The following is a 24,382-nucleotide window of genomic DNA, read 5'->3' on the forward strand; positions in this document are numbered from 1 at the left end:
TTTAAAAACTCCAAAAACTAGGCCAAACTATCTTTTGGATTACACGATGTGAGCCCACAATCTCGTAAAAGATGGTTTGGCCTTCAAAAAAATCTTTAAAAACTCCAAAAACTAGGCCAAACCATCTTTTGGATTACACTACTGTGATGGGCTCTCAAGTTAACACACGTGAGCTTGAAGATTTGCGCTGTGATTGTGGAGACATGAGCTGTGAGTCTAGACATATGAGTTGTGAGTCTAGACATATGAGTTGTGAGTCTGGAGGCATGAGAATTTCTATATATGATGCATGCTACATTCCCCTGCATTATTAAATAACAAATTTGATAATTTTAATTGAACATTGTTTTGAAGTTGGTCCAATAAAAAATATTATCATACAATGATGAAGATTTATGTTGATGTATGCTTGCACATAAAGAATCAATATATAAAGATCTATGATCTCTTTCTGTTATGTATAGAAAAAGAAAAGAAAAGTAAATGGCAAAGACACAACTCAAGTCTCCCTTTGAATTTACAAACATACAGGAATGTAATTTTCTATCATTTAGAAAAACACTTTTAGTGTTAAAAGTGTAGCAAAATGGGTTCTTTTTCTAGTGCAGAGCATAACATGGAACATGCTATGGAGGCGAATGCCAAACTTACATCTAACCTAGTATCACCATCTAAAGCTATCCTACGCTAGTGAGATAGGGCATGCCTCAATGAAAATAATAACATTTCAAAGCCCTTTAGAAACCAATACATAACGCACCATATGGGACCACAATAGGTAGTTAGTCTCCAAGATGATCCTCAGCGAAAATCATCCCCAGATACATCATTGCTTTGCCATTTCAACTTGCAAATGACAAATCACTAACAAAAAATGAAAATATCCCAACTACTCATAGGTACTTTCAATGCCCACTAAATGCAACCAAGATGGCTCTACCAGTAGATCACTGATGATGAAGAAACCTGCAAAAGTGTATGAAAAATGGTAGAGTGTGGAAATGTTAGTAATAGGGATACAAAAGTTGATGATGCAACAAAGTTAAAAAGGGGCATAAGTCAATTTGGGTACAAGGCCAAGACTAGAGGCAACCCATGGGTAAATTAGGCCCAAGGAAAAAAGATGAAGGGTATGTGAAAGGGCCAAGGGTTGGGCATGCCCATGGAGAGTTTTAAGTGTAGTGTGAAAGGGACATATATGTACATAAGTTAAAACAAGGCTAGGTAAGTAATCACTATGCTAATGAAAAATTATCATTTCTATCAGTAATCCTAGGCTAATCACTCTAAGAGCTAGGCTAATCTAGGCTAAGCTAGGCCAATCTAGATGTAGCTTTGTTTCAGTGGTATCTAGGCCAATCTAGATGTAGCTTTGTTTCAGTGGTATCAGATCATGGATTTGATCCACATTTGATTTGAGATTGAGAGACTTTCATGCATTTTCAAGAAAATGAGTGAGAGTTATGCCTAATAGCAGAGAATCAAGAACATGAAGATGAAGACAATCGTGCCCACAACATAGGTTCCAAATGCCACCGATCTGTGAAGCACTAGTATCTGAATTGGACTCCAAGCCTAGGAGTGTGAATGGAAGGGGTGCTTATCCCCATCACATTAGAACCATTTTCTTGGATAGAAGGAAAATGGACTTGATCTCCTCCTGTGCTGCTCTAGTTAAACCGAAGCTACCATTTTCTGAGCTAGAGGTGAAGAGAGATTCGTCGTTTGTGGCCCCTAGGTATTCTCTACCTACCCACCTGTGTCATTGGTCACAGTTGCTCTCCGCTGCGGGCCACGCGTCCATAAACATTGATAGAAGTTTGAGGTGGCACTGTAAACTATGCAATAATCCCACTAATTCCATTTTACCACATAGAGATTAGGTAAAATGAGCTTCACATTGTCCACAGTGTAGTTGAAACACTGTTTTCCCCCATCACCATAAGCCATGGAACTAAAGGTGAGTTCTTGATTGCGTATGGCTAATTTTCATGCTTTTTCCATTGATTCACATCAAGAAAGAAAGAAAATGGCATTTCCTATCTAAAAGCTTGATGTTTCACCCATAATAGAAAGCTTGACCACATATTTAATACTTATTGATCAAGAAATCATTACATTAAAGCTTCATTGGAAGTTTCTTAATTCTTGGGGGCTTTCGCAAGCCTTCCATAGCCATGGAAGCCACTTGCATGCATATGTTTCAATTGATTGTGATTGCGATTGAACCAACATGCATAGAATGGTTTCTTTGATGTATTGGAATCATTTTCCATGCTCTTCTGAATCATTCTCTTGAATATTCACATAGAGGGTCTCAATGAGCCACTCTTGTATCCATATGTATCCATATGTAAGATTGAAGCAATCACTGGCTTCATGTTGTCATTCAGCACACTTAAGATCTTCCATTTGTCAATGGGGATGCATTGATGCATAAAGAGGCATAATGGATGAATATTGATGGATTTGGCAATTCATATGACACATTTGGATGGCTTTCTTGTGATTTCTTGAGCCTCACTTTTTGGGTAGCATGAGTTTATGTTTATGAGTTGGATTATGTTGGCATGCATCTATAAATGCCATTTTGTAAGGGAACACACTCTCACTTCATGTTATAGCTTTCTTTTAATCCTTGTAAAGTGTTCAAGCTAGATATGTGGTGAGGGCACCCTTGGAAAATCAGTGGAGAGGCCAATGGTAGAGTGTATCTTGAACTCTTTATGCCATGATTACCTTGGAAAAGTGGTATGACGTGGGATTAGGTACATAGGGACATGGCCCCAACCCTTGTCATCATTAGAATTTAAAACTTGGTAAGGGGGTGGGAAGACTTGGTTGGGAGATCAATAAGTAGCACTTCATTGACACACATTGGTCAGTATTGGCATTGGTATTGATTTAGCAATGGTTATGCAATGCAATGCAAGGGGAATGTTCATGGTTTTTCATTGAGATTTTGCACATGATTGATGCCCAAAGTTCATGGCAAATTTTTTCAAAAATTGCTTAGGACTTGATGGACATAGATTGATGCATAACAATATATTGTTGCCTTGTTGAGAAAAGGGAGCTAATACACAAGTGCCATGGAGGACAAAGGGATGCTTCGAATGCATGGTTTTAGGGTTGTTGGGAAATCATGATAATTTTGCAGTAGAGGACAAAACCCTAATTTTGTAGAAGAGGTTTTGGACTAAAGAAAAATTGGATATAATCTTGCTTTCCCCATGTCATGAGCTCTCTTTTCAATCCTTAACCTCTCTGTTTGGACACCTTGGTAACTAGCTAGGTCGCACTTTGTACTGACTACTTCCTTGTTTTTATAAATTTTTATTTACTTAGACTGAGCCAAATTTGACTTCATAGTTGGATAGTACACTCTTAGATCATTTTGTAGAGCTAGGTAATTCTCAAATCTAACATCATTTTAGGGGTCTAAATGCCAAATTACTATCGATTGAATTTTTACAAAAAAGTTAAAACAAAGGGTACTAACATCTTTGATTGGGTTAAAGTAACCACATACATGGATTGTACACTTTGATATATCTCCATAGAGCTAAATATCACTCAAATCGAAGGTGATTTGATATTTTTAAGGTGATTCCATATCCTAAACCCATAGGAAACTACAAAGAAGTCCTTGAGTAGTATACGAGGCGGGGCACATCAGATGCAATGCAAAATATGCAATGTCAATGAGGGAATGCATCAAGAGGCTAATCCACCACACATGCCCAATGCAGCGCTAATGCCTAGGTATGGTGGGGATATGAACACCATAATGTTCTTCATACAAAACATTTTTGATAAAATGGACCAAAATTTCCAACACATTGGTGTCCAATGATTTGGTCAAAAAGAATCACTATGGATTATTTAACATGGAGTGAGAGCTTGGCAAAGGAAACAAAACTTATGGTGGTGAACCAATGATGCATACATATGTACTAAATACATTTCAAGCTAATGAACCACAAGTTTGTAAGCCTTTTATGGGTTCCATGTATGTAAATGTATTGTATACTTTTCAAGCTAGTGTTTCACAATCTAGTATGACTATTGAGGATACAAGTAAGCATAAGTAAGCAAGAATGGTTTTGATGTATGAAGTTGTACACCCTACTTTACTAACATCGATGAAGAATTGAAGAATTCATGGCATAAATGGCTACCACTCAATTGGTAAGATTTTGGTTTGACACGATGGAGTTTCATTTAAAAATGCTCAGTTTGGATTTGATGGAGAAGAAGTCATTTGTTCATGTCTCATCGACTGGATGTGGAATTAGGAAACCTATTTCTTTGCTTTTCCATGTGCTATGAGTGAGAGCAAGTTGAAATGGTGACTTCTTAATTTTATGGCAAAGCTAATAAGTGGTGGTTACAAAGCGAGGCAAGATTTTGAATGGTTTCAGGAAAGTTTAACCTATGATGTTGTGCAAAACTTTGTGGATGCCTGAGAGCAAATAAACTTTAGAAAGAGACATGTCATTTCTACATGATGATTTCTTGTTGCCTCTAGCTATGCAAAGGATAATTGGCACCTCTCCTCCTTTGAGCTACACCTTAAGGAGGAGAAGGAAAGCATTGAAGGGTTTATACAAATATTAGGTGTGAAGGATTCAAAAAATGGTTCATTACATTATGGAGAAGGATAATCTCTTGCTCTTGGTTTAATCTTGGTATTGTTACAATTTGTCCGTTTGTCCTTCTGTGTGGTTAACTGGGGATGCCTAATTATCACTATGTTTGTAGCATGGCACTTGGGTGATTCCAAATATTCCATGTGTAGGACATATTGTTGAGATATTGAGCTCATCTAGTGAGGCGGTGGACACTGATGACCCACCTGGGAGATAGGCCCCACACTTACACCACTGGCATGGTTGGTGAGATATGGGTGATATGCGGCCAGTGGGATGACAGGCTGTGTGACAGCCATTCTAGAGATTGGCATAGTTATAGCGCCAGATCATTTAGTTGGGTTCACACTATAGAGAACCCTAGTATGTATTTGGTTGATTACCTTTTCATATTGTGTGTACTCTTATCTTTGTATATGGTGTGTTGATTGTTGTGTGAAGAAGAAGAAGATTTTCAGCCTCTCACCTTGTGTGTTCTCTTTTAGGGTTTTGTGAGTGTGTGTGTGCTTGTTTTTGCAAGAGCTCAAGCTCTCTTCTCCCCTGCATCTTTTCATGGTATCAGAGCCTGGTTCATGCTAAGGGTTGAGCTGCAAGCAAGAGAAGCACACAGGAAGTGGTACGAGGGTAAGAGCTTCATCTACTCTTCCCAATTTGTGTTGGCGACTACACCCTTGTCGGGAGCTCTACGGGAGGCATCGGCAAATGATCTGTGATTGAGGAGCTTTCTTCGTGGGAGTAAAGATATAGGGTAACTATATTGTCCAATCGGACAGATAGGACATAATTTTTTCGGCAGAAAACGCGTTTCGAGCACGTTAGGACCTCCGTTTTTCAGAAAGCAGGCGATTTCGAGCACTGCGGGTAAGTCATCGATTCTATGCAGAACTCTATTTTAAGAACTGCAGCAAGATAGATTGGTTGTGCAGACATTGTTTTGGCTCTCTATCAGTATACAGGACACCATGATTGGACACATACAAGATGCCAAGTCCCCTAAGGAGGCATGGGACACCTTGGTAAAACTCTATGAAACGAATACCAAGGCACGAAAGATACAGTTGAAGAATGAACTTCATACTGTGGAGAAAAAGAGTATGTCTGTTGTGAATGTATGCATTGAAGATCAAGGGTATTGTGGAATCCCTTGTATTTATTGGTGTTTCAGTAGATGATGATGATAAGGTGGAAGTCTGTTTATGTGGTCTCGGGCCACAATACAAGGCGTTCAAGATGTCTATTCAGAATCTTCGGAAAAACATTCCCAATTTCATAAATTTGGTGTCTATGTTGATTATAGAAGAGAAGAGCTTGGGTGAAGACCAACAGTCTTCACAAAACAAAAATAGTTCAGAGCAACAGGCCTTCTACACAAGTTCAGTGGAAGAGGATGAGGTAGAGGAGGCCATGGACACGGCCAAGGAGGTGGTCAAACAGGTAATCAGAATTATGGCCAGCAGGCAGCAACAACAACAACAGTCCCAGATTTCACAACAACAACAACACGCAGGTGGAAGAGGCCAATTCAGAGGCAAGGGGAGTCAGAGAGGTCGTGGAAATTGGCAAAGACACTATAATGATACACGTGGATGCTTTTATTATGGTAAGCCTGGACATGTGCAGGTAGATTGTTATAAGAAGCAGGCTGACATGCAAAATGGGAATTTGCAGCTAAACAACTATGCATCCTCCAGCAGAAACAATGAGGATAATGAAAGGTTGTTGGTTATGCAGCATGTCGTTAATGCCATGTCTAAAAATCTTGAAGCAGCACATAAAGATGATGTATGGTACATTGATTCAGGTGCTTTGAACCACATGACAAGTCATGGGGAGTGGTTCAAGGAGATGAAAAACCTTAAAAGACCAAGTTTTGTGGAAATAGGGGATGACACTGCTCATCCAATTGCCCATGTTGGAGATGTGCCATTGTCTATGTAGAATAGCAAAGTGAAGTACTTTGTAAAGATGTACTTCATGTTCCGAACATAACAAAGAATCTGGTTTCAATTGGCCAGATGATTGAGCAGGGTTTGCAGGTTCGGTTTAACTCTGATGGTTGTTATGTTGAAAAAGGCAAGAGAGTGGGCAGAATATTTACATTGAATGTAAACATGCCTGACGTGAGTGCTGCGATGTTTGCAAATGGCTCAAGAATTGTTGCAGACACAGACATTTGGCATAAAAGAATTGGACATGTGAATGTGCAGAGAGAATGAAGTCTATGCAGACTAAAGGAATTGTGACAGGGCTGCCAAAGTTTAAAGTTGAAGGTATGCAGAAAATATATGAAGCATGCCAATTTGGAAAGCAAACAAAAGCATGTATTTCCATGTGATAGAAATGCACTAGATGTTGTGGATTCAGATGTATGGGGTCCTACGAAGACCATGTCTATGGGAGGCTGCAAGTATTATGTGACATTTATTGATGACCACACAAGGAAAGTGTGGGTATACTTCATGAAGGAGAAGGGTGAGGTGTTCACTCATTTTCAGAATTTCAGAGTTATGGTTGAAAAGCAAACAGGGAAACATGTAAAGTGCCTAAGGTCAGATAGAGGGGAGAGTACTTCTCTGAAATTTTGAAGAAGAATGGTATTCAGAGATAGTTTACATGCATATACACTCCGTAGCAAAATGGAGTTGCTGAGCGAAAAAACATGTACATTGCTAAGATTGCATGAGCATTGATGGGAGAGAAGAATATGCCGCATAGCTATTGGGGCTGAGGCTGTTTCTACAGCAGTTTACATCATGAACAGGACTCCAACTGCAGCCATACATGATGTAACTCTAGAGGAGAGGTTTAATGGCAGAAAACCTGATTTTTCTCATCTGAAAGTATTTGGATGCATTACATATGTGCATGTGCCAGATGAGCTGAGAACTAAGCTGGATCCAAAAGCTGAAAAATGTGTGTTTATTGGGTATTCCCTTGAGCAAAAGGGATACAAGTGTTATAACCTTGCTACACGTGAGTTGAGGGTAAGCAAGGATGTTTTTTTTGATGAGATGATCAGCTAGTATGCTGCTGAAAAAGAAGCTGTTGGGACTGATGTGAGTGGAAATGTGGTTGCACAGAATGCAAGTCAGTAATCACAGTCTTTGAGTGGACTAGGAGAGTCCTCATTTAGTGGTTCAGTTGATAGACCATGGAGTGGCAGGCTGCGTTATAATACCAGTCTTGAAAATGTGATTAGTACATCACATAAAGGCAAAGAGAAAGTGATTGAGCCCCTTAGTATTCCTGAAATTTCTGCAGGGCATTCTCATATTGAGATGGAGAGTCTAATAGCTCAGAGATGAGCCTTGATGAGGATCTTGGGATACCAGCTATGAGAACACCTAGTATAAAGAAGGCTATGGAAGCCATGAATGCAAAGCTACGAAGATCTGGGAGAGTGAAGAATCCTGTGCAGAGGTTTACCTATGATGGTTATGTGGCACATCACTATGCATACATGGCAAAGCTATGATAAGGATCTTGGGATACCAGCTATGAGAACACCTGGTGTAAAGAAGGCTATGGAAGCCATTTCGAGTACAGAGGTGTTGCTATGGTAGCATGCGAGGTAGCTTGGTTGAGAAAGATACTTGTTGCAGATTTGGGTCTATCAGTGGATAGACAAGTTGTCATTTTTTGTGACAACATTAGCAGTATACAGTTGGCCTCCAGGAACCCAATTTTTCATGCTCACACGAAGCATATAGAGGTCCACTACCATTTTGTCAGAGAGAAGGTTTTGGCAGGAGATGTTGACCTTGTTTATGTCATCATACAGGATCAAGTCACTGACATCTTCACCAAAGCATTGGGTACAGAGAAGCTCTGCAGATTCAGGGATTCCCTTGGTGTACATGAGATGGAGTTGAGCTCGAGGGGGAGTGTTGAGATATCGAGCTCATCTAGTGAGGCGGTGGACACTGATGACCCGCCTGGGGGATAGGCCCCACACTTACACCACTGGCATGGTTGGTGAGATCATGGATGATATGCGGCCAGTGGGATGACAGGCTGTGTGACACCTATTCTAGAGACTGGCATAGTTATAGCGCCAGCTCATTTAGTTGGGTTCACACTATAGAGAACCCTAGTATGTATTTGGTTGAGTACCTTTTCATATTGTGTGTACTCTTATCTTTGTATATGGTGTGTTGAGTGTTGTGTGAAGAAGAAGAAGATTTTCAGCCTCTCACCTTGTGTGTTCTCTTTTAGGGTTTTGTGAGTGTGTGTGTGCTTGCAAGAGCTCAAGCTCTCTTCTCCCCTGCATCTTTTCACATATGAAATTAGGTATGGTTGGAACTAAGTGTTAGATTTAATGCTTATGTGATGTTGTGTAATTTGAGCATGTGTTGCTAATTTGTAATGTTTTTGAAAGGACAATCTATAGGTTGGTGAGATTAACGAGCTTTGTTCTCATAATCCGATATGGCTGGGATGTGATGGCATTGATATGGCATGAGCTATTATCGGGAAGGTTCTCATTTTTGGGTATTTTGGTTGTAGTATTTACTATGATATATTTTGTATTATTTTTGGCTGCCCACTTTTGCTATATTTGAGTGTGGACCTTTTAATTTTGTTGCAGATGAATTAGCCCTTGGGATTCTTTATGTATTTTTCCTTTAGTGGTTTTAAATTAGATAGGAAGGATGTATCTAAGCTTGTGGTAAAAGCAACTCCTATTTTTGTAAAGGACAAGCCCATGCATAAGCATTCAACTATTTTTGGCATATGGGCTATTTTTATTAATAAAGACATAAATACCCAAGAAGTGAAAGGATGTCAGCACTTATTGGGGGGGGGATAGATTGCACCCACATTCTCTCATGTGTTTTATTTTAAGTATGATTTATGCTATCTTTCTCAAGGTAATAATTGAAGTTTATATGTTTTGATCCATATGAGAGTTAGTGATGTGTCCTCAAGATCCAAATTCTTATCAGGTATTGTGTGGAGTTTTCCACAATTCATCACTTTGTGGGCATCCCATATGTAGTTTGCTTCAGTCCATAGCTCCCTTGGAACACCATCACTATTTTATGTGAGGAGGTAGATGGTGATACCAACAATGAGGCATGCAAAAGAGATTTTATGCATGCAATGCAATTGTGGCTAAAAATGAACTTGTGGTGGACAACCATGACTCTTCAAGTGAAGATGAAGTTGAAGATGAGAAAGTAGAATTATCTTTTGTGGGGAGTGAGGGCATGGACAACGATTCAAGTGATGGATCTATATCCCACAAAGATGATAGCCAAGTAGATCATGTTGATGGGTCACCCATGTATGTAATGCCTATGCAACAAATTAGGTACAAAGGGTCTTTTCTTACCTTGAAGTCAAAGAGGAGCAAGTGGGAAGTCTCTCTTATGGGGGGAGCGAGGACATGGACAATGATTCAAGTGATGATGAATCTATTTCCCACAAAGAGGATAGCCAAGTAGATCATGTTGATGGGTCACACATGTATGGAATGCCTATGCAACAAATTAGGTGCAAAGGGTTTTTGTTTATCTTGAAGCGAGATGGATTCGCATTTCGTGATGATGATTTGTGCTTGTGTTGGACCAAGTGGCTCAATTGAGATCATCCATTCTTGTAAGTCTTTGAAGAGATGCAAAGAAGGTGACATCCAAAATGAGGTGGTTTATGTGTTGGAGAAACCCATGATACTTATACAAGAAGATGATAATAATTTTATGTCAGCTCTTTCTCAAAGATTGAAGATGGGAAGGAATGCTAAAGAAGGGCTCAAGAAGGGTTGCATATAACTAATTTTGAAATGGCCAATGTGGGAACGAAGGGGATGCATATTTGCAATGTTTCTATGCCTAATTGCAATGTTTCTATGGTTAAAAATGGTGAAAATTTTATAGCAAAAGCCTCTACTTGGGTACCATTGAGGTCAAGCTTAAGCACACTACATGCATCCTATGCATCCATGCTCAAAGAAGAAATGAAATTTAGAAATGGGAATGTTTGGATAACTGTCGCGTCGTTAAGTACTTTTATGGATGCATTTTTAGCTTATGATATGTTGCACACAAAGGAAGCTTGATCATGAGGATTTCATTGATAAAGTGTTGGATGACACAATGGTTGAGGTGTCATGTTTGGAGGATGCAATCTTAGATACCATTCCGTACACATGGAAGATCTATTGCAATGCATTGTTTGAGTGATCCTTCACAAAGGATTGGTAAATTTATGATTCTGATCTTAACAAGGATGTTCCATATGGTGCATTGGTGACTCATAAGGAGATCTATTATAATGCATTGTTCATTGGTGACTCATTGGAAGATCTAGATTGCAATGTATTGTTTGAGTAATACTTCATAAATGATTGGAAAATTTATGATTGTGATCTTTATGATGATGTTCCATATGGTGCATTGGTGACTCATAGGGACAATATGTTGGTGGTTGTGATGTTGATAATCATGGTACTATCTTCCATCATGAGGGATGAGGATGCCCATCTCATGCCCATGAAGATGCAGATGGTGGTGGTAACCTTGATGAGACAAAGATATTCACTATGAGGATGCATGTTTTAGGATTGGCAGTGGACATCTTCATGTGGATTTTGGAGATGACATACTCATATGGAAGTTGATTTGGAGGTGTGTACCTTTGGATTTTGTGCATACCAAAGTGATTCTATGGTTTATGATATTGGGGCATTCACTTTTGGATGCATAACTTATCACATGAGATGCATGGTACATGACTATGTGTGGCAGGCCATGGTGCACCATAGTGTGATATGGGTGTTAGTCAAGTTTCCTACGAGATAGGTGGCTTTAGTGTATTAACCTTGGATGATGGGAGGTCCTCTTTACATGTAGTATTGGATTTATGTTTCAGATTAATGAATGTAACAATAAGTTTTCCTTTTAACCCTAGTGTATGTGTGGTAGCCAAATTGTTTAGGTTGGAGATTATGGTAGCTATCCTTTTGATCTAGGTTGGGAGATTATGGTAGCTATCCTTTTGATCTAGGTGGCTTGTGCTTGAGGAGGTTAGATCGTTGGTCTCTTGGTTTACCTTTTGATCCGAGAGGTCAAAGCTTTTGATAGTTACCCTTTGGCGGGGTCAATCGGTGCATTGAAAAAATATGACTATGGCTTGTTGGAATTTTTGAAAAGCACTATTTGGATAGCCTTATACCCTTTGGTTTTGGATGCATAATGCATGGAAGGTTCACAAACTTCATGTGCTATTATGGAGTCTGTGATATGGCTTGGTTTAAGGGCATTGGCTATAGTTCACACCCATATATATGTGTTTGTGGATCCAACATACATGGCTCATGCATGAGCATGTTATTTAACATGAGTTGATGGTATTCTCTGTTCATACGAGATTTCACATGCATACCTAAAGTTTCAAGGATGAAACCTCTTGGGTGGGGATGGTTTGTAAAACAAAGTTAAAAAGGGGCTTAAGTTAATTTGGTCATAAGGCCAAGATTAGAGGCAACCCATGGGTAAATTGGGGATGGTTTGTAAAACAAAGTTAAAAAGGGGCTTAAGTTAATTTGGTCATAAGGCCAAGATTAGAGGCAACCCATGGGTAAATTGGGCCCAAGGCCAAGGTACCAAGGGTATGTGAAAGGGGCCAAGTGTTAATACTAGGGTTGGGCAGGCCCATGGACACTTTTAAGTGTAGTGTAAAGGGGGAAACCATGTATATAAGTCAAAATAAGGCTAATGGGTAGCTAAACCCTATGTTAATGAAAAATTACCATTTCTCTCTCTAATCCTAAGCTAATCACTATAAGCTAGGATAATTCAAGACTAATCTACACTACTATAGGATTTATAGACTAAGCTAGGCCAATCTAGGTTATCTAGATGTAGATTTCTTTCAGATAACAATGATGATGCTGTCGCCTTCTTGAAGAGCTATTGATGTGATGAGCTTGAAGATGTGAAATCGATGACAGTGGAGATGACGCGGCATGTCTATACAAACCAAATGTATGTTGCAATGCAAAAAACCTAAAATCAAACAAAGATAGTTTGAACCAAGACTCTCTCGAGATTTTTACTGAAATCTCACAGCATGAAAACGAGCCTCGAAACGCACCCCATATGGCTCAAAAAGAGTAAAAAATTTGTTACGTAGGGTTTACCTTCTCCACCTAAGAGAATAGCTCAATCTAAGACAATTAAAATAATAACTCAAGGAGTTTATGATGAGGGGGAGAATGGCTCAATTTGAGAAAGTCAAAAGAGCAGCTCAAGGAGGTGATGTATGAGGGGGATAATAGCTCAATCTGAGATAATCAAAAGAGTAGCTCAAGGAGGTGATGATGAGGGGGTAAGGGCCAAGAAAACTTGCTTTGATACAAATTGTTGGAGTCGAGATAAAGGTAGCAACTCTAGAGAGATACAACAAGCAAGCAGAGATAGAGAGAAGCACAATAGTCAAAGTAGATTGATCAGAATGAGTGAAGTACAAGTAAAGTGACATGATAAGGTTGGCATGATAAGGTCACATATAAGAGTGTATACGCAACCTTGGGGGAAAAAGCCTCCTAAGGAGGGAAAAAGTGCCCTATCTCATTATCAGCCTATGTCCACACATCAGTACCATATAAATGGCTACAAGGATATAAAACACATTATCCACCTAGAGCAGGTTTGCCTTGACATAAGTCCAGCTCCTCTCGGGGCTAAAACTTTCCACAAAGCTTCAATTTTACAAAGGAAGAATTCTAGTCAAGCGTAGAGAATGGTTTCATTAAACCTAGCTATCTATATAGATAGTTAGGTTTGATTAAGAAACCTAACTATCTAGCTAGTTAGGTTTCATTAAGAAACCTAGCTATCTATATAGATAGTTAGGTTTCATTAAGAAACCTAGATAACTATATAGGCACTTAAGAGAAAGAGAGAGAGAGATCCTTTGTAATCAATGTATTGCTTTGTGAGACAAAACATAACATCTCTACTATAACCTTAACTTAACCTCCTTAGTGTGATGCTTGTAGTAGCGCTATATGCAATTTTTTTTCTTTGTATTTTTATTATCACTACATCCCCAATGCATAGTAGTGATAGAGTTACTAATGTTAAAAATAGTGTCAGTTCGCTAAATGTTAAAATAGTGTCACTTAACAACACATTAAAATTCATGAAAATTTTCCCATTACATACATTCTTATAATTAGTTGAGTTCAGAATGCAAGGGAGAGGGTGAGCTTGAGCTCTTTGTTTGCAAAGCAAACTTCTTTACACACACACACACACACGAGTAGACAAACACATAAGACATAGATGGATGGCTTAATTTTCTTCTTTCTCCTTACTTCTCTACAACCATAACATAAAGATAAGAGTACATACTATAAGAGAAAGTTCTCTACAAACTAAACATAAAAGGTCCTTAGTGTGAACATGACGATATGAGCTAGCGCTATAACTATGCCATAACTCTAGTAAACTAAAGTGGTTATCATATGGCCTGTAAACCACTAGCAGCATATTAACCATAATCTCACCAAGCATGCCAGTGGCATAAGTGTAGAGGTGGCATCCTGGCGTATCATCCATATCAACATTAGTTAAATCACCCTCGAAGTAAACTTCATCTCGGCTCATCCTCTCTACCTCCCCTTGCCTCTAGAGTGGTCCCTTCCACCTATTTGCAAATTAGAATCTTGTTATCATCATCCATGGTTCATGTTTTCATATTGGTGTTGTTATTATCCATGATTCATGTTATCGGCTTGTACCTTGGTCTCTAAGATCTACCTCTACCTCTACATGTGTTTGTGTAAAAGGATTGCTCTTGTATATTACTAAAGGATGATTTATTCCCAGCTTTCATCTCATCACACTGATCAAAAGCTCTATAAGGTCTTGAAAGTTTGAGAATTTTTCTTGAGTTTGAATGGATTTCCAAAACTCATCATAGTCTTTTCCTCCAAGCCCATCCAATGTTACTGTGGTGACACCAAGTCATCATCATCCAATTAGTGCTCCAATATAGGGCAAGGTCATCTAAAAGTCCTTTAATATTCAATGAGTAATCATTAATACATAGCCTATTCTTTTCACATTATTATGGAGATGTTCCATTAATTGCATATTCATAGCATTGATACTTGTGCTATACAGGTTTACCAAGGTATCGCATGCATCTTTAGGTGTTGATGTATCTTGTATATAACCAATCATAGAATCGGACACACTAATAGAGACCCAATACATAACCTTGTTGGCCCTCTCATGTCATGCATTAAAGGTATGTACCTATTGTGGAACCTATTATGGAGCGGGATCTTCTTCCATAATCTTGGGCTCCTTCTTGTCACTTCTAATAAAGTCTCAAATCCTTTTCCAAATAAAGTCCCAATATCCTTTTCCCCACGAGGAATTTTTTCATCTTGAATGTTCATATGCTTGGAATTTGTTCTTGTCAATATCTTGGCTGCTGACAATATGGGATAGATAGTCATACACTATTACCTACTATATCTTTCACCTACACCAAGTATGGTACTATGTGAGCTAAGTAGAACTTGTAGTAACTTCTGTATAGCAATCCTAGAGTCTCTAATAATCTTTCTAATAGATACATACATAATTACTAGTAGTACTATAAACAATTTATGAAGCCATATTATGTGAACTAATCATATCAACATACATTTTCCATACAGAACAACCACTATGCATAACAATTTGAGCAAGACATGCACAAAAGCCAATATTATATAATAGCGACCGTTGACACTTACGGAGAGTGTCCACAAAAACTTTGTAGGGCTAAAATGGGGTCTGAAATGACTCCGGCTGATATAATGCAAGATTTTGCTTCACCAAACAAGAAGACTCCTTGTTAATCCTAACATACTACCTTGCACACGAGAGAGAAGAGAAATAACATGAAAGGGTCGAGTTCGGACATGGGCACTTAGCCAACCCTAATGAGGGTTAACTCCTCAATGTGAAGCCACTAGGGACTCACTCCACCTCTACTTGTGTCACCCAAGTAGAGATTCAAGGGCTAGGTAGAGAGCAAGAAAAGGAGGGATCTATGGAAAGCAGCTCAACATTCACTTCATGCCACATGCATGTAATAGGGACTTTGGTAGAGAGCAAAGAGAAGGGAGAAGAGAGGAGAGGCTAGAACAACACCATCCCTACAAGCACACACAACCAACAATCAAGCATGCAAGCAAGCAACCACAAGCTCATAAGAGAGAGAGAGAGAGGAAAAACTCAAATGACACTAATGGGATTGTCCCCTTTTCATTTTTCATAAAATGTCTTATATACAAGAGCTCATAGTTTACAATGGCCGGCTACCCATTTACAATTGGGGGCCCAAATCTACTCTTCTTCCTAGCTCTATGTAAAACTCTTTCCTATGACCGTCATTACACAAGCCATAAGCTCGGTCATCACATATCTCTTATATTACTAAGCACTTTGTGCAGTTATACACAAAAGATAGATTAAAAATGAGCGTAGCCATGCTTGAAAAGTAATGTTAACGAGAGTGGTTAACATATCCCCCTCCCTAATTCAAGTCCATCCTCGGAGCTGGCCAGATCTAGCAATAGTAGATCGAATAAGTGCAGATAAAGTCGCGGCGTGAGGTAGGAGTAGGGGGTGCTTGATGGAAGACTCGATATAGCTGGTCCAAAATGTAGTCTCCATCGTAGCTTCAAAAGTCTATAGTTACTAGGCGGGCATCCACATGATGCGCTCATAGTAGTCAAAACTTTGTTTGAGTGTTGGCCCTTTGTTGATGTCTAAGGACAAGCCTTGCATGCCTTCATGGTGGTGGTCCCAGTTAGGGAAGGCATCGAGTAGCGTGATGATCAAGTTGAAGAATCTGATCATCGCTATCTCACGAATGGGTCTGGAACTTGATCATATCTTTGTATGAACTTGTGGAAGCACTTATTCATGGATTCTTCAATGCAGAGCTATTGTGTAGTCGGAGGAGCGAACCACAAAAAGTTGAACTATAGCTTTGGGTTCTTTAGTTGCTCCCTGTGGAAGAGGTTCCATGCCCATCATCTTCTGATGGGTAGGTATTCTGGGTTGATGTGGAGGTGTCATGGCGCCTTGTAGTAAGTTTCCCAAATGAAGGGCTTCAACAGAAACGGGCACCTCCACGCCGACTGCTCACCCATGAGATTGAAATTTATGGGGCGAGCAGCTGCAGGGGGCTGATGATAGCCTCCTCGCTATCTGGGTGGATGCTCACAACACTAGGTTTGATGCTTGGCCTCGATGTACGGACGCAAGAAATTGATGTCCATGCAATCCGTTATGTGGGTAATCGGCATGGCCTAGAACTGTTGACCAAGAAGGATTTGTAGCTCTTGTTCAAACTCCGTTTGATCAAGGGGGTCCTGCCAATTGAGTGGATTGAGTGGAAAGTAGACTTCCTCACGCTCGAGTGGTGGCGGCAGTAGTGGAATTTTGCCTTCTTCTAGCATGGGGTGGGAGGGGTGATGAATCGGTGTGACGAGGGTGGAGGGGTATCGATGAAGAAGCTCCCGTGGTGAGGTTGGCATTAAGTAGTCGTGGGGGCTTTGTTGAGGTTGAAGGAATATCTCGGAATGTAGTGTGCATTCCCAAATTCAAGGACAAAGAGGGAGGTGAGGGTGGTGTTTGTGAGGGTGGTGGTGGTGGTGGTGGTGTTGGTAAGGGTGGTAGGGTAGGAAAATGAATGGGGAAGGACAATTGGGGTGGTGGTGGTCAGGTAGTACTGGTGCTTGGGTGAGAGGGACTGGGGGGTCAAGGTTGATGTGGAGGAGATGAGGGTGGTGGGGGTGGAGGTGGTTGGGCGCCTTGGTTTTCATTCCCTCTGTCATGCGTGTCATTGTTGTTGCCTTGAGATTCATCTTCAGAATCTTCTAGGCCATGGGCTCTGAAAAATACTTTCGCCTCCATAGCTTCCTTGGGTGTGTAGTCCATTGGTAAGGCCACATGTGAGTCATCGAATGGATGATGCCTGTGGCTTCCATTACTTCCATCTATATGTGGCACCTCTGGTAAAGGATAAGAAGCCCAACTACGGAGTATAAGGGGGAAATTCGACACGCGGTGGAGGGAGCAACTAGGTAGCACCAATCATGTGCCAACCCCTACTATGGAGATGATGAAGCACGTCGTCAGATGTCCTTTGTGAGGAGTAGGGGTATGGACACAGGCCTTGAGGGACTGATAGGTCGATGAAATTAGCTGGTTTTGTGGGTTGGCCAAAGCAAAGGAGGTGGCACTAGTTGATCAGGGTGGCTTGGAGAGGGTAAGTGGGAAGCTCGTAGAAAATTTGGGGGTGGGTGAAAGAGATGAGCCCTTGGAAAAAGAAGTGGGGTAGGAGGGTGATGCTGGAGAGGGGGAGCTTGTGAAGATATAAGTATAGGTTGTGCAAGAGAGGGGCTCGTCTAGAAAAATGTTGTGTTGGGCCGGACACTTCGCACTTCGGTAGTGGAGGTCAAGGAGTTGGAAGGGGTTCTATGGGGGAAGGGCAAGTAGGGGTAGGTCTGCCTGTGGTATCCATCAGCACGTCCACCTTTTTTTTGATTGCACTAGAGGAAGGGGTAGATGGTGTCGGTGGTGGCTGTGCTGCTTTGGCCTCGACTGCATCTAGCTGTTCCTCCTTCTCATGAAGTGTTTCCTCTGAGACTTCCTGCTGTCACTGGAAGTTGTTTTGTGTCTTTGTGAGGGCTTCTTTTGCAGCATGAGATTGATTTTGGGAGTCTCTAGCGATAGCTTGGGCTAAAGATAGATCATGGTTGGCCCTCTATATGCGGCTTCTTGAGCTTGTTGGAGCTATTCCTCAAGGTCTCTGATTGTGGATATAGTCTTCCCAAGCTGTTGCTCCTTCTCGAGCATGTTTTGGAGCTGGAGGTTGTTGAGATTTGCTATGCATAAATCCTCTACAATCTGCCTCTCTTGAGCCTTTGCCAGCACAACAACATCTCTCTTGGGACATGGCTGCCACCTCATGTTGATGATATATACAATCTGTCATCTGTGTAATCAACTCTTGGGCCATATGAGAGAACCCTAGTGCAAAGTTCGAAACTACTCCATGGGCCGCATGTACAGTTTCAGCATATGCTTGACTTGATCTGAAGCTCCTTGACCTTGCCTAGTAGAGGGTCTCCAGTGTGTTGACATGAGAAGAGTAAGGAGAGTAAGTGAGGGGGGAAATCTGTGAAACTGTTCAGGGGTGGGGTTTCATAAAGATTTTGATTGAAGAAGTCATGCTTCTGCCTCTCCTCCTCTGCAAAAATATGTCCAGCTTCCTCAACCTCCTGCTCTTCTTATGTAGGGCCTTCAGTGGGGGTGGTGGGGGTGGTGGGGGAACTGGCTCCCTACCCTTAGGTTCTGGTTGATGCCACTTTGTTGGTGGTGGTTGGGGGGAGGATGGTGGCGGGGGCATAGCAATGGACATTGCATATTGGCCCATTGAGCTGGATGGCTCAGGGAAGTTCCTCCCACACCCGCCAGCATGATAGAGAAATTTTGCTAGGAGTGTGGCTACTGTGAGATTTCCCTAAGGGTTTGAGCAAACTACGTGGAGCTCTTTGTATAAATATTCGGCCCAATTCATCATCTACCCCCTTGGTGTACCCTGCCAATGTGGACATGCTGATCTGAACCTGTCTGTCCCCAGCGGGTAGTCTCAACAGAAACTATAGGGCCCTTGCTGGCATTACCAACTCTTCTTGCATGATATTTGCCCATTTGACTCCATCTTTCTTGGTTGCTTCTCTATAAGTTCCCCTAGTCAACTTGGGTGCGTTGGTCAGCCGCACGTAGTAGGGTTGGTCCATGTGGGGAAGATGGAGGGCATCTCTGATAAAATCCACGATCAATTGCACGCTCTGGGGTTTCCCTCATTGTCAAGCACTTCACCTATGTGCAGGCTGGAATCATATGCTTCTATGAAATAGAGGTAGTTATAGAGATCTAGCCCCCATGTCTCCATTGTTGGCAATCCTCCAAGCCCGAACTGCTCTAGACGTGTTACCCTGTAGCATGGCCCTGTAAAATAAAGGAGCTTGTGCTCGACTTTTTGGTTGTTCTTCATCAGAGAGTGTATGGTATGGCCACTGAATTGCTTCATGAGCGATTCCCCCAGATGTGAAAGCTGTGTGGGATGGCGGGCATATTCCTCGAAGTGTCCCCCCACCATCGGGTGCTTCCTCTGGGAGGGTGAGGTGGTTCTGGACCTCCATGTAGGAGTTCGAGGTGTCGGCCCCATAGCTGATTAGCAAATGGGAGTACAAGAAGGCTTGAGAGTAAATTGGCAAGATTTTGGCTACACTGAAAGCTAAAAGTGAGGAAATGAGGGGGTGGGGCCCATATTTATAGTTTTCCAAAACTCTTCCAGAAGGACACTACCAAAATCTGAATGGTACGGGAGTGACAACTTGAAGTGAACGGGCATGGCGGTGGGTGGTTTGGTTATTAGGAGCATACAAAATGGGTTGAGGATGGAATGGGCATGGCAGATTGGGTGTGTGTTTGGTACGACCGTGGCATGTTTACAAAAGTTGGAACGATTGTGGCACATTTGGAACAGTTGTGGCAATTTGGGTGAATGTTGGTGTGCGATCGTGGCAAATTTTGAATAGCCGTTGCAAATTTGATACGACCATGGCATTGTTTTCTTTTTTGGGCACCCTGAATCAGGTTTTGTACCCTTGGGCTATGCTGCCAGCACCCCATTGCGGGTTTTACTGACTTCGTGGTGTCCAATTCACCAAAGTGAGAAGTGAGGTGGTAGGTTTCAATTTTTTGGGGTATTCAGAGGCTAGTGATGAGAGAGTACCTAAAACTGGATAGGTTGATGGTGGCTTTGGAGTATTTTGAGGCAGCTTGAGAATAACGGGTGGAGAAGTGGTCGATGGCGAGGGTATATCATTGGTGAGGTATGTCGGTGGCAGAATGGGGGTCAAATTTGTTGAGATATCGAGCTCGTCTAGTGAGGCGGTGGCCATTGATGACCCGCCTGGGGGATAGGTCCCACACTTACACCACTGGCATGGTTGGTGAGATCTTGGGTGATATGCGGCCAGTGGGATGACAGGCTGTGTGACAGCCACTCTAGAGATTGGCATAGTTATAGCGCCAGCTCATTTAGTCGGGTTCACACTATAGAGAACCCGTGTATGTATTGGTTGAGTACCTTTCATATTATGTGTACTCTTATTCTTATATATGGTGTGTTGAGTATTGAGTAGAGAAGAAGAAGATTTTCAGCCTCTCACCTTGTGTGTTCTCTATTAGGGTTTTGTGAGTGTGTGTGTGTGCTTGCAAGAGCTCAAGCTCTCTTCCCCCCTGCATCTTTTCATGGTATCAGAGCCTGGTTCGTGCTAAGGGCTGAGCTGCAAGCAAGAGAACCACAGAAAGCGGTACGAGCTTCAACTACTCTTCCCTATTGTGTTGGTGACTACACCCTTGTCGGGAGCTCTACGGGAGGCATCGGCAAACGGTCTCTGATTGAGGAGCTTTCTTCGCGGGAGTAAAGCTATAGGACTGAAATTTTCGGGCCGAAAACGCGTTTCGGGCGCGTCTGGACCTCCGTTTTTCAGAAAGCAGGCGATTTCGAGCACTGCGGGTAAGTCATCGATTCTCTGCAGAACTCTGTTTTAAGAACTGCAGGAAGACAGATTGACTGTGCAGACACTGTGGGTGCTGCAAAGAGGTCTACAGTTGCCATTGGGTGTATGTATGCACATTGAAGTCACTGGTTGTGACATTTGAGAGTACTACAGTACCGCTGTGCAGAAAATACAGCAGTTTGTGCAAAAAAACCAGAGTGCAGTTTTTGGTAAAATTGTGTGTTTGGCAAGATGTCTAATGATGGAATAACACAGATTGTGGCTGAGAAGCTGGATAAGAATAACTTCCATGCTTGGAGGTTCAGGTTAACGAATTTCCTGATGGGAAAAGGCTATTGGGACTACATAGAAGGTGAGCATGAAGAGGCACCGGAGATACCGGATATAAATCCGACTGCTGCAGATGTGAAAGAGTTTAAAGACTGGAATCAAGGAGCCAAGAAAGTAATGTATTGGCTTTCCATTAGTATACAGGACACCATGATTGGGCACATTCAGGATGCCAAGTCCCCCAAGGAGGCGTGGGACACCTTGGTAAAGCTCTATAAAACAAATACCAAGGCACGTAAGATACAGTTAAAGAATGAACTTCATACTGTGGAGAAAAAGAGCATGTCTGTGAATGACTATGCGCTGAAGATAAAGGGTATTGTGGAATCCCTTGTATCTATTGGTGTGTTAGTAGATGATGATGACAAGGTGGAAGTCTGTCTACGTGGTCTCGGGCCACAATACAAGGCATTTAAGACGTCTCTTCAGACTCGGGAAAACATTCCCAACTTTACAGATTTGGTGTCTATGCTGATTATCGAAGAGAAGAACTTGGGTGAAGACCAACAGTCTTCACAAAGCAAAAACAGTTCAGAGCAACAGGCCTTCTACACGAGTTCAAGAAGAGGACGAGGTAGAGGAGGCCGTGGACGCGGTCAAGGAGGTGGCCGAACAGGTAATCAGAATTATGGCCAGCAATAGCAGCAACAACAACAGTCCCAGAATCAACAACAACAACAACATGCAGGTGGAAGAGACAAATTTAGAGGCAGGGGGAGTCAAAGAGGCCGTGGAAATTGGCAAAGGCAATATAATGATGCACGTGAATGCTATTATTGTGGTAAGCCTGGACATGTGCAGTCAGAATGTTATAAGAAGCAGGCTGACATGCAAAATGGGAAAGTGCAGCAAAACAACTATGCATCCTCAAGCAGAAATAATGAGGATAATGAAAGGTTGTTTGTTATGCAGCATGTTGTGAATGCCATGTCTGAAAATGTTGATGCAGCACAAAAAGATAATGTATGGTATGTGGATTCAGGCGCTTCGAACCACATGACGAGTCATGGGGAGTGGTTCAAGGAGATGAAAAACCCGCAAAGACCAGGTTTTGTGGAAACAAGGGATGACACTGCTCATCCAATTGCCCACGTTGGAGATGTGCCATTGTCTATGCAGGATGGCAAAGTGAAGTACCTTGCAGATGTACTTCATGTACCGAACATAACAAAGAATCTGGTTTCAGTTGGCCAGATGATTGAGCAGGGTTTGCAGGTTCGATTTAACCCTGATGGGTGTTATGTTGAAGATTTTAAAGACAAGTGCAGGTTGGTTGCAAAAGGCAACAGAGTGGGCAGAATGTTTACGTTGGATGTAGACATGCCTGAGATGAGTGCTGCGATGTTTGCAAATGGTTCAGGAATTGTTGCAGACATAGACATATGGCATAAAAGAATTGGACATGTGAATGTACAGAGATTGAAGTCTATGCAGATAAAAGGAATTGTGACAGGGCTGCCAAAATTTAAAGTGGAAGGTATGCATAAAATATGTGAAGCATGCCAATTTGGGAAGCAAACAAAGCATGTGTTTCCACGTAACAGATATGTGAGCAGAAATGCACTAGATGTTATGCATTCAGATGTATGGGGTCCTACGAAGACCATATCTATGGGAGGCTGCAGGTATTATGTGACTTTCATTGATGACCACACAAGGAAAGTGTGGGTATATTTCATGAAGGAGAAAAGTGAGGTGTTCACTCACTTTCAGAATTTCAGAGTTTTGGTTGAAAAGCAAACAGGGAAATATGTAAAGTGCCTAAGGTCAGATGGAGGGGGAGAGTACTTCTCCAATGAGTTCTCTGAATATTTGAAGAAGAATGGTATTCGGAGACAGTTTACATGCAGATACACTCCACAGCAAAATGGAGTTGCTGAGCGGAAAAACAGGCACATTGCTGAGATTGCGCGAGCATTGATGGAAGAGAAGAATATGCCACATTGTTATTGGGCTGAGGCTGTTTCTACAGCAGTATACATCATGAACAGGACTCCAACTGCAGCCATACATGATGTAACTCCAGAGGAGAGGTTTACATGCAGAAAACCAGATTTATCTCATCTGAAAGTCTTTGGATGCATTGCATATGTGCATGTGCCAGATGAGCTGAGAACTAAGCTGGATCCAAAAGCTGAAAAATGTGTGTTTATTGGATACTCCCTTGAAGGGATACAGGTGTTATAACCCTGCTACACGTGAGTTGAGGGTAAGCAGGGATGTTGTCTTTGATGAGATGAGCAGCTGGTATGCTGCTGAAAAAGAAGCTGTTGGGGCTGATGTGAGTGGAAGTGTGGTTGCACAGAATGCAAGTCAGCAATCACAGTCTTTGAGTGGACCAGGAGAGTCCTCATCTAGTGGGTCTATTGATAGACCATGGAGTGGCAGGCTGCATCATAATACCAGCCCTGCAAATGTGATTAGTACATCACGTAAAGGAAAAGAGAAAGTGGTTGAGCCCCTTGGTATCCCTGACATTTCTGCAGGGCATTCTCATGTTGATGGAGAGTCTAGTGGCTCAGATATGAGCCTTGATGAGGAGCTTGGGATCCCAGCTATGAGAACACCTAGTGTAAAGAAGGCTATGGAAGCCATGAATGAAAAGCTGCGAAGATCAGGGAGAGTGAAGAACCCTGTGCAGAGATTTACATATGATGGTTATGTGGCACATCACTATGCATATATGGCAAAGGTTGTGCAGGTTGTAGAGCCCACATGCATTGATGAGGCTGTTGGAAATGTGTGTTGGGAGAAAGCTATGGATGAGGAGATGGATGCACTATAT

This window comes from Cibotium barometz, chromosome 6 (genome assembly GCF_041138505.1).
Source record: "Cibotium barometz isolate CiBa-2024 chromosome 6, ASM4113850v1, whole genome shotgun sequence".
NCBI classification, from domain to species: Eukaryota; Viridiplantae; Streptophyta; class Polypodiopsida; order Cyatheales; family Cibotiaceae; genus Cibotium; species Cibotium barometz.